This window comes from Echinops telfairi, unplaced genomic scaffold (genome assembly GCF_000313985.2).
Source record: "Echinops telfairi isolate 266 unplaced genomic scaffold, ASM31398v2 ScPeMD7_60;HRSCAF=208, whole genome shotgun sequence".
Lineage (NCBI taxonomy): Eukaryota > Metazoa > Chordata > Mammalia > Afrosoricida > Tenrecidae > Echinops > Echinops telfairi.
In genome coordinates, this window is record NW_022103958.1 from 9,189,841 (window position 1) to 9,198,442 (window position 8,602).

The 8,602-nt window shown below is 39.9% G+C and overlaps 1 pseudogene; it reads left to right on the forward strand.

Annotated features, from left to right (window-relative positions):
* The first annotated feature begins 3,607 nt into the window (after positions 1–3,607).
* Positions 3,608–5,800, forward strand: LOC115869870 (annotated as a pseudogene).
* The last annotated feature ends 2,802 nt before the right edge of the window (positions 5,801–8,602 follow it).

Below are 8,602 nucleotides of genomic sequence, written 5' to 3' on the forward strand. Positions count from 1 at the left end.
TGTATATTTTCCTCGTAGAGGTTGTTATGAATTGAATTGTGTCCGCTCCCTCCTCTGAATGTGTTGTGAATCACAGCTCCACACCTGTGGTTCTAATCTCATTTGTAAATGATTTTCTTTGTTATGCTAATAAGACAGTATTAATGTAGGATGTCTTTTGGTATAATCTTTTTCAGGATATAAAAGAGCATCTAAAAAGAGGAAATAAGAAGCAGAGGTGTGGTGGGGAGAGGACAACACACCACCTGAAAATTGCCAAGCAACTGAGTAAACAGGATCTTCCCCCAAACAGAGGAAGGAAGTCTTCCTCTGAAGCCAGTGCCTTCAGCCTGGACTTTTAAGCTCCTGAACGGTGAGACATTTATTTCTGTTTGTTAAACTCAACCATTTATAGTCTTTCTGTTTGCGTATCACTATATAATTAAGAGAGGGTGTTTGTCTTTTAATTTTTGACATAACAGAAAACTTTAAGTGCCAAATAGATCTGTCTCTAGCAGTCAGAGTAGGAGTTCTAGTCATGTAATGGGTTAAAAACTGGGCTGCTAATAACCGACACAGGTTTGGCAGTTCATGCTCCTCAGCATGAACTGGAAGATGAAGCTGTCTACCGCTGTCGTGATTTACAGTCTCAGAAAGCCTGTGGAGCAGTTCTTCTCTGACCTATAGAGTCACTATTTCACTATCCTATAGAGTCACTACAAGCAGGATCAACTTGATGGCAGTGGAGAACAGTGGGACTAGAGGCAACAGTCTAAGATTCTCATTCTGGTTATGATAGAATATGAAAGGTGGCTGATTCTGATTTCAAAGAACTGGGTTTTGGATCCAGTTCTATACAACTGCCTGAACTTAAGCATCTGTTCAGCTTCTCTGAGCCTCCGGGACTTTATCTGTAAAATAGTGATACACACCGCAACCGACTCTTTTAATGATAACACCAAAAGCTACTGCCAGCATGTCAGCTCCAACTTTAGTGACACATTCAACTGAAAATAAATGCTGTTGAACAAGTCTTAGTACTCTGAATATCTGAAGATCTGTGTTCATCTGGGTTGGCAAGAGAAACAAATCCATAGACACTCATATGTGTGTAAGAGAGAACTTTCTATCAAAGAGCAACTGTACATTAAAAAATCATCGCAGCCCATTCTAGATCAAGTCCATAATATAGCCTATAGGTCTGGTACCAATATACAAACTCCTCTTGAGACTCGCACAACACCTGCAATGATGCCAAATGCAGGAAGATCACGGGCCAGTGGGTAGAAAGTCTTGAGGATCTAGAGGCAGTGGAAGCATTTCATCACTGCCCGGGGTTTCCACTTGGCTCCTCCAGCTCCAGGGCACTAGAGTAGCTCTGCGTGCCTTGTCAGCAGGAAGACAAAGCAGGGAGTCTATGTGTATCTGGCCTCCAGTGAGCTATTGATCAACATGGTGCCACCAGTGCTCACTTCGGCAGCACATATACTAAAAAACATGGTGCCTCCAAATGAGATCATCAAGCTGCAACCTGATTGACAGGCTAGACTCCACCCCTTCACAAGTTGGCAGGAGATTATGTAACTGCCACAAGACCAAAGAATGGAGGTAATATAAGAGCTTGGTATCTACTGGTAAATTATTGAGGATAGGCAGAGCAATATTGTACACACGCAGGGAGGGTTTTCTTTTGTTCCTTCTCGTTGATGTGTGAAACCAAAATTGATCCAGGACTAAGGATGGTGGAGAAGAAATTAAACCGCAAAATTAGAAGATAATACCAAGAAATAAAGCTATGGAAACCTTCGCAAGTCACAGATAGCGGTCTTCTTTTTAGCAATCTGCTCTTGATTCCTGGACCCCTCTACTGTCTGCAAAGCATAACCAGGCTCCGAGCGGTTGCATCATTTGTATTTGCTCAAGGCTTGTAATTGTGAAAAAGAGAAAGTTCTGCTTCAAGTCTCTTTCTTCATCCTTTGAATCAAAAGACTTGCGTGTTCCTGCTGATTTTCTGTCTCTTCAATTCATGTATATATAGTCATTCACTTGTTTGTTCCACAAACATCTCCTCTATATCTACTTTTTGTACCTGACACATTGTATCCGAAACCTGATTAAACACCTTCAAGTTGCTTACAGTCAAGAAAAGAGCCAGATGCATGGTGGGTGGGACGGAAGAGAATAAAGACTTGCACTCCAAGTGTCACGGAAGACTTCTGGAAAATAAACAGTCACACAAACTCACTGCCAGCATTGTTTGTGACTTAAAGTGACTCTATAGGATATGGTAGAACTGCCCCTGTGGGTTTCTGAGTCTGGAGCAATTTCCTGGAGTTGAAAGCCTCCAGGAAAGTGAAAGTGGAATGACTAGTGGTCTCAAACTACTGACCTTGCAGTTAGCAGCCCAATCTGCAATCATCTGTTGTCAGACCCCCTTTCTAGAAAGAAGTGATATTTAATTTAAAATCAGAATCCAAGCAGATGTGTGTTGTGGTATTCAGGGTAGTTGGATAATTGACTTTGAGAACTAGTTCAAATATGTCAATCATTTCATATAAGTGGAACAGAATTGTAGTGGGAATGTACATCTTCAAGTCGATGGGATTTAACTCATCATGTAGTCCAGTTACTGTAATTTTACAGATGGAAAATAAAGGCCAGAGAAGAGAAATACTCTGTCAGGTATTCCCCTTTCATCATCAGCCGAATAGGTTCTAGAATGCAGGTATATTGATTTGCCCATTCAGTCTTTTATTTCTATCATTCAAATATTGTCATTTCCATGAATTGAATAGAGAAAAAAATCTAGAAGTCGACCTTATCTTGCCTCACCATTGTCATCTACCATTATTTTTCTCTTCATCATAGTAAACAAGTTTCAATTCCCTGTGCATGGGTAATGAGTTATTTCAGTCTTTATTGTCTAATTATTATTCCTTGGTTAACATCTCACCCTCCCATCTATCAGCTGTGTAGCTATTCGGTTGAAGTCAGAATTCATCTAAGGTTTTTCCTTGCCTTCCCTTGGCAGAGGAAGAGAGAATTTCTCACTTCATTGTCTCCAGAAGGTACACAACAGTCGTAGAGAATGCTTTGTGTTCTGTATTGTATTCCTGATCTATACTTAAAACTTCTTACTTTGCCGATTACCACAAAGGAAGCTCCAACTGAAATGTTGCCCAGTCTTGTGCCATTTTCTTACCATTGGTCTGCTTAATTCCATTGTTAGGGCCACTGTGCATTTTGAGTGTCTTTCCATATAGAGATTCATCTTCTAGAACTATACAGGATACTATTCTAGTGTGAACCATAGAATTTTCACAAGCATATTGTCAGTCCTTTTCTTTCCACCCAAATGTTTTACTCTGATATTCAAGATAGATGATAGGTAGGTAGGTCAGTAGATAGGTAGACAGATGATCAGCTAGTTAATTGACTTTGACTCATGGAGACCTCATGCACATCAGAACACAATGTTTCCTGGTTCTGTCTTATCCTTTCTATCTATAGCATGTTTATGCCCGTCATTGCTGTTCTTGTGCCAGATATCTAACAGAAGCACCCCTCTTCTCCATCAGTATCATTGGTCCACAACATTAGGAAGCATTATATTATCGTACACTCCGGAATGTGGTCCTTCTTCATGATCTGCCCAAAGTAAGAGAATTGAACAATGTTCGTTTGTGATCCATATGGTTGTAGTTGCCACATTTTTAGAAATTAATATGTATCCCTAATCTATATTAGCCTCAAAACTCTGCTGAAACTTGTCCCAGCATGAGTGATCATGCTTATATTTGAAATAACAGTACTTTAGCATCCAGCACGATAGCAACATGAAAGCCACCACAGTGGGACAAACTGACCATTGAGGGGTTGAATTTACTAGATATGTACATGCAATTTATAATCAATAAGCTAATAGTTATCATACAATTTACAATCATAGCTAATAGCTTACAATCTAATTTGCAGCATTCACAGAAATTTTACCTACATGACATCATGTTACATTCATAAAAGCAAATGATTTTGCCATTCCATTTTCCAAATAAAGGGCTTGGCATTTATAGAAAATAAAGGACTTGCTCCAGGTTATACAGTAACTAACCTCTTGGATTTTGATCCCAGCTCCTTTAAATCTGCATCTCTGCAGGTGCATATTTCAGTGAAGCAATTCAATTAGCGTTAAATAATAATGAGGATTTTATTAGAGATTTTTAATTTCTCCTTGAAAGGTTTTCTAATAAATCTCTGCAATTTTATCGCTCCTGCTCCCCCATGATTTCCATTGTGCAAACATGGCCACTGATAGGGAATCGTCTTCAGCGCTTCCCAACAGCCTTTTGGAAGGCAAAACCTGTTTTCCTCTTTTTATTTTAGCATATCTTGTCCCAGCACCAAAGCTCCCCTAACAATATCTATATATACATATAGACAGTGATGTTATTGTCTGTGCAGCAATAGGATTTTCAATGAGAGAGGAAATTAAAAAGCAACAGGTGATGAAAACAGAATGATTACATCTTCCCTGGGCACAAACACTGGCAACACCTGATAATCTTGAAAGACATTTAGCTAGATCCAGTAAATATTTGTATCTGTCCAACAGAACCAGTTTTCATTATTGCTGAAATCGACGTGACTAGGTTTTACATGAAAGTAAATTGAACGCTTGTTAAGAAAATTAATTTGAAAGCTCTGGAATTGCTACACCAAACACCCCTAATTGACTTTGTTTAGGCTGCTTTAAAGCGGCAGGGCCTGTGTCTGCAGCTTCCCTCAGAAATTACGGTCCCTGAAACGCTTCAGGCCTCTCTCTCTTGTCTCCTTCAAGAGACACCAGATGAGTGATTCTGTGGGAGAAAAAAATTCTTTTGATCTTAAGAATATGATTGGGTGTGTTTATTTGAGAAATGACAGAGACCGCTATAACATGAAGTCAATAAAATAGTTCTTTTAAGTCTCAATAACAAATAAGCAATTCAGAACACAGCTTATATAAATAAGCCAAATACCACTACCATCAAGTTGATTTAGGCTCATTGTGACCCTAAGGGGCAGTTAGAAATGGCTCCTTGGATCTCTGGGGCTGTAAATCTCTACAGGAACAGAAAGACTTATCTTTCTCCTAAGGAGTAGCTGGTGGGTTCATACGACTTGCCTTGCAGGTAGTAACTCAGTGTGTAACCCACTTTGTCACCAGAGATCCTTAGATGGGATGCTGCAGATGTCACTATTAGAAAAAGAAAATTAATTTTAGGCTAGCGAAGAATCCAGTTTCTGCACCAAATATTCTGACACAATTCAGAGTGTATTTTTGTCATCTTCTATCATGGACCTGTCCTAGCGTAATCTGGCTACTGGTCAAGCTTTGCAGGTTTCTGGCCTGGCGGACCCACTCCGCCTTCAACCTGGTTGTGCTAAAAGGCTGGAGGTTGTTTATGAGCCGCAGCAATCGGCTGCCCTCTGTGCTTCTCTTGGATGAACCAGAAGGTACAGCTTCCTGGCAGGGAAAACAAGTGGCTGTTGGCCCTGGGATCCTTAACAGATGATGTGTGCATGTAGGAGGTGCAAAAGCTGAAGGTGTGTGCCCACAGCCACACCTTAGGGGCAAGAGCTTCACCTTCCATCCATTGGCACTGGACTCCCCCAAAATGCTGCAGCACCACCCTGCTGTCCCATAGACAAAAGGGCAGCGAAGTATTTAGACATTTTGGTAAGTCTCCTGGGACCTCCCCAAAGCCAGACCAAACTGTGTGTCCATTCTAAGGGCTGGAAATTTGAACATGCCAGAGGACAGTGTGTCAGTCAGAGCTAAAGAAAATCCCAAGCTCTTCATAATGGGGGATGGGAATAAGCTGGTTACCAAGCAGAGTGCATTGGAGAGATGGCTATAGGAGATCAAAGTGATCAACCCGACTTGAACCAGTAACACCTTGTCAGTTGATCCGCCCTTTGATACATGCTGGGCATGTTCTGGTTTTCAATGCTCTCTCTCGCTCTCGCTCTCGCTCTCGCTCTACCTCTCTCTCTCCCTCTCTCTGTGTTTTCTTATTGGAGTGTATCTCTAATAATTTTTGTCATTGGGGGTAACCCTCTTGAATGTTTGTTGTATGTTTTTCAGTATATGAAACCCAGGATTGATGAACCTATACAGATAGAAAGTCGAATAAGGGTTCCTGGGAGGGGAGGGGGTACAGTACAGTAGGGGTTAAAGGGGAGCTAATATCAAGAAGTTCAAGAAGGAAGAGAATGTTTTGAAACTGATGGTGGTAGCAATTGTACAATACTGCTTAATGGAATTGAACTACAGAATGATACAGCATCTGTATTAGATTTCATTAAAATGGTTTTGGAAAAAAATAAAAACTAATCCACAATTCTACCATTATTAAAAAGATTTTGGATGTTACTAAAGAAAATGAAGGCGAAGATGGAGACAAACACGAAGAAGAAATTACCAAATATATGATGAAAAGTCTCACTATTCTTGATTCTAAATAACATCCTAACTGTTTGACAGGGTTCTCTAGAGAAACAAAACCAGGACACTTATGAATACACACACACACAACACAAAGAAATAAACAGCTGATTAGTCCACAGAATAGTACAGAGGGCTCAGTTCAACTCACTTCCATGAGACAGGTAATATACTGGGAGTCCTTCAACTAACGAGGGCTATGGGTGCAAGTCAAGGAAGCAGACAGCTGAGTCTTCTGTAGAGCAATACAGGCAGTCTGGCCACAGGCAGCAAACAGCAGGGCAGGTCACCAACCTTGTGCATGCGTAGAGGCAATTGAAAATACCATTGCTTGAGTTGGTGCATATTTGTTCTCAAGATGACAACTTTGGTTTTGAACACCTTTCAGGTCTTTTGCAACAAGTTTGGCCTCTGCAGTATAACACTTGATTACTACTACTTTCATGAGCATTCTTCATAAAATGAAATTCTTTGACAACTGCATTTTTTTTCATCATGATGTTATGTCTTCATGCAGTTGTGAGGCTTTTTGTTTTCTCTACACTGAGATGTAATTGATACTTGAACTCCAGATTCTCAGTCATATCATCCATTTTCTCAGATTGTTTGCTCAGCATATAAACTGAACATATGTGGGGAAAAGATACAATTCTGGTGTTGCACTTTCCTGATTTTGAACCCTGTAGCATCTCTTTGCTCTGTTTCCATGACTGCCTCTCTTGATATGTGTTCATGTTCCGCAGGAGCATAATTAGGTATTCTGAATTCCCATTCTTTCCAGTGTACTTTAATGGAGTTAAATTGGAAATAGTATGCCCATCCATGTATCAGTTATATCTGCTTGGGGAAGTGTTAAATATAATCAGCATGACCTTTTGAATTGAATTGATTAGTTCATTCAAGCTGAAAGGAAATGTAAGACTTTGTTATTCATTAAAATTAAAAAAAGAATGTATATATTTTTAAAGGCCAAGTCAATGCCTGTGTGCAACTGCAGCCTGGTGTACTTCTTTGTTTTAATTAAAAACAACAACAACAACAAAAATAAAAACATCACCCTGTACTTTCAACTCTATTTAAAAGTAAATATTGTCTTCTTATTAATGCCTACAAGAACAACTGAAGACATTCTCACCCTCTGATATCACCCTTATTTCTTGGGCATGAGGCTGACAGCCTTATGAATGTTTCTGGAACACATTAGTCTCTTCATTGCTTGCTTGCACCTGCTCCTGCCTCTTTTCTCTCCCATTTTTCTTTCTGCTCACTTTCTTTCTTTTCCTCCTTCTTCCTTCATCCCATTCTTCCTCCCTTTCTTCTTCCTTCCTGCACTGCTTTCTCCTCGTCTTATCTTCTTCTTTTCCTTCCTTCCTTCCTTCCTCCCTTCCTTGCTTCCCTTCTCTTCCTCATTCCATTCCATTTGCAAAGACTTATTGAGACCCTTTATATTCCAGACCGGTATGAGGGGGTACCCCCCTAAAAATGGATTATTTTTTCAAAGTTATGCATTTGATTTTTTTTAACAAAAAAATCTTATCACTTTCAAAGTATTCTCTTTACACTTAATACATTTGTCAAATCTGCAGTTACATTCTTTGAAACATTTTTCAAACTCATGTGTTTGGATAGCTGACAGCACCTCCCTCGTTTTTTTTCTTCACCTCTTCTAAGTCATCAAAATGCTGTCCTTTCTTGTCTTTCTGCATTCGCAGAAACAAAAGTAGTCACACGGAGAGAGGTCAGCGGAGTAAGGTGCGTGGAGCAACAGAGACATTCTGGTTTTTGCCAAAAACTGGTGCACTGAGATGGCTGCATGAACAGGTGCATTGTCATAGTGGCAAAATCATTCCCCCATCTACCACAAATCAGGCCTTTTTGTCACATGCTGTTATGTTTCAGAGCCTCTAAATAGAAAGCTTGATTAACAGTCTGACTTGGTGGAATGAACTCCAAATGCGTTTTCTTCCCTCCCCTTTTTCTTTTTTAAATCATTTTATTGGGGGCTCATACAACTATTATCACAATCCATACATACATCCATTGTGTCGAGCACATTTGTACATTTGTTACCATCATCATTCTCAAAACATTTTCTTTCTACTTGAGCCTTTGGTATCAAGCATTTTCTTTCTACTT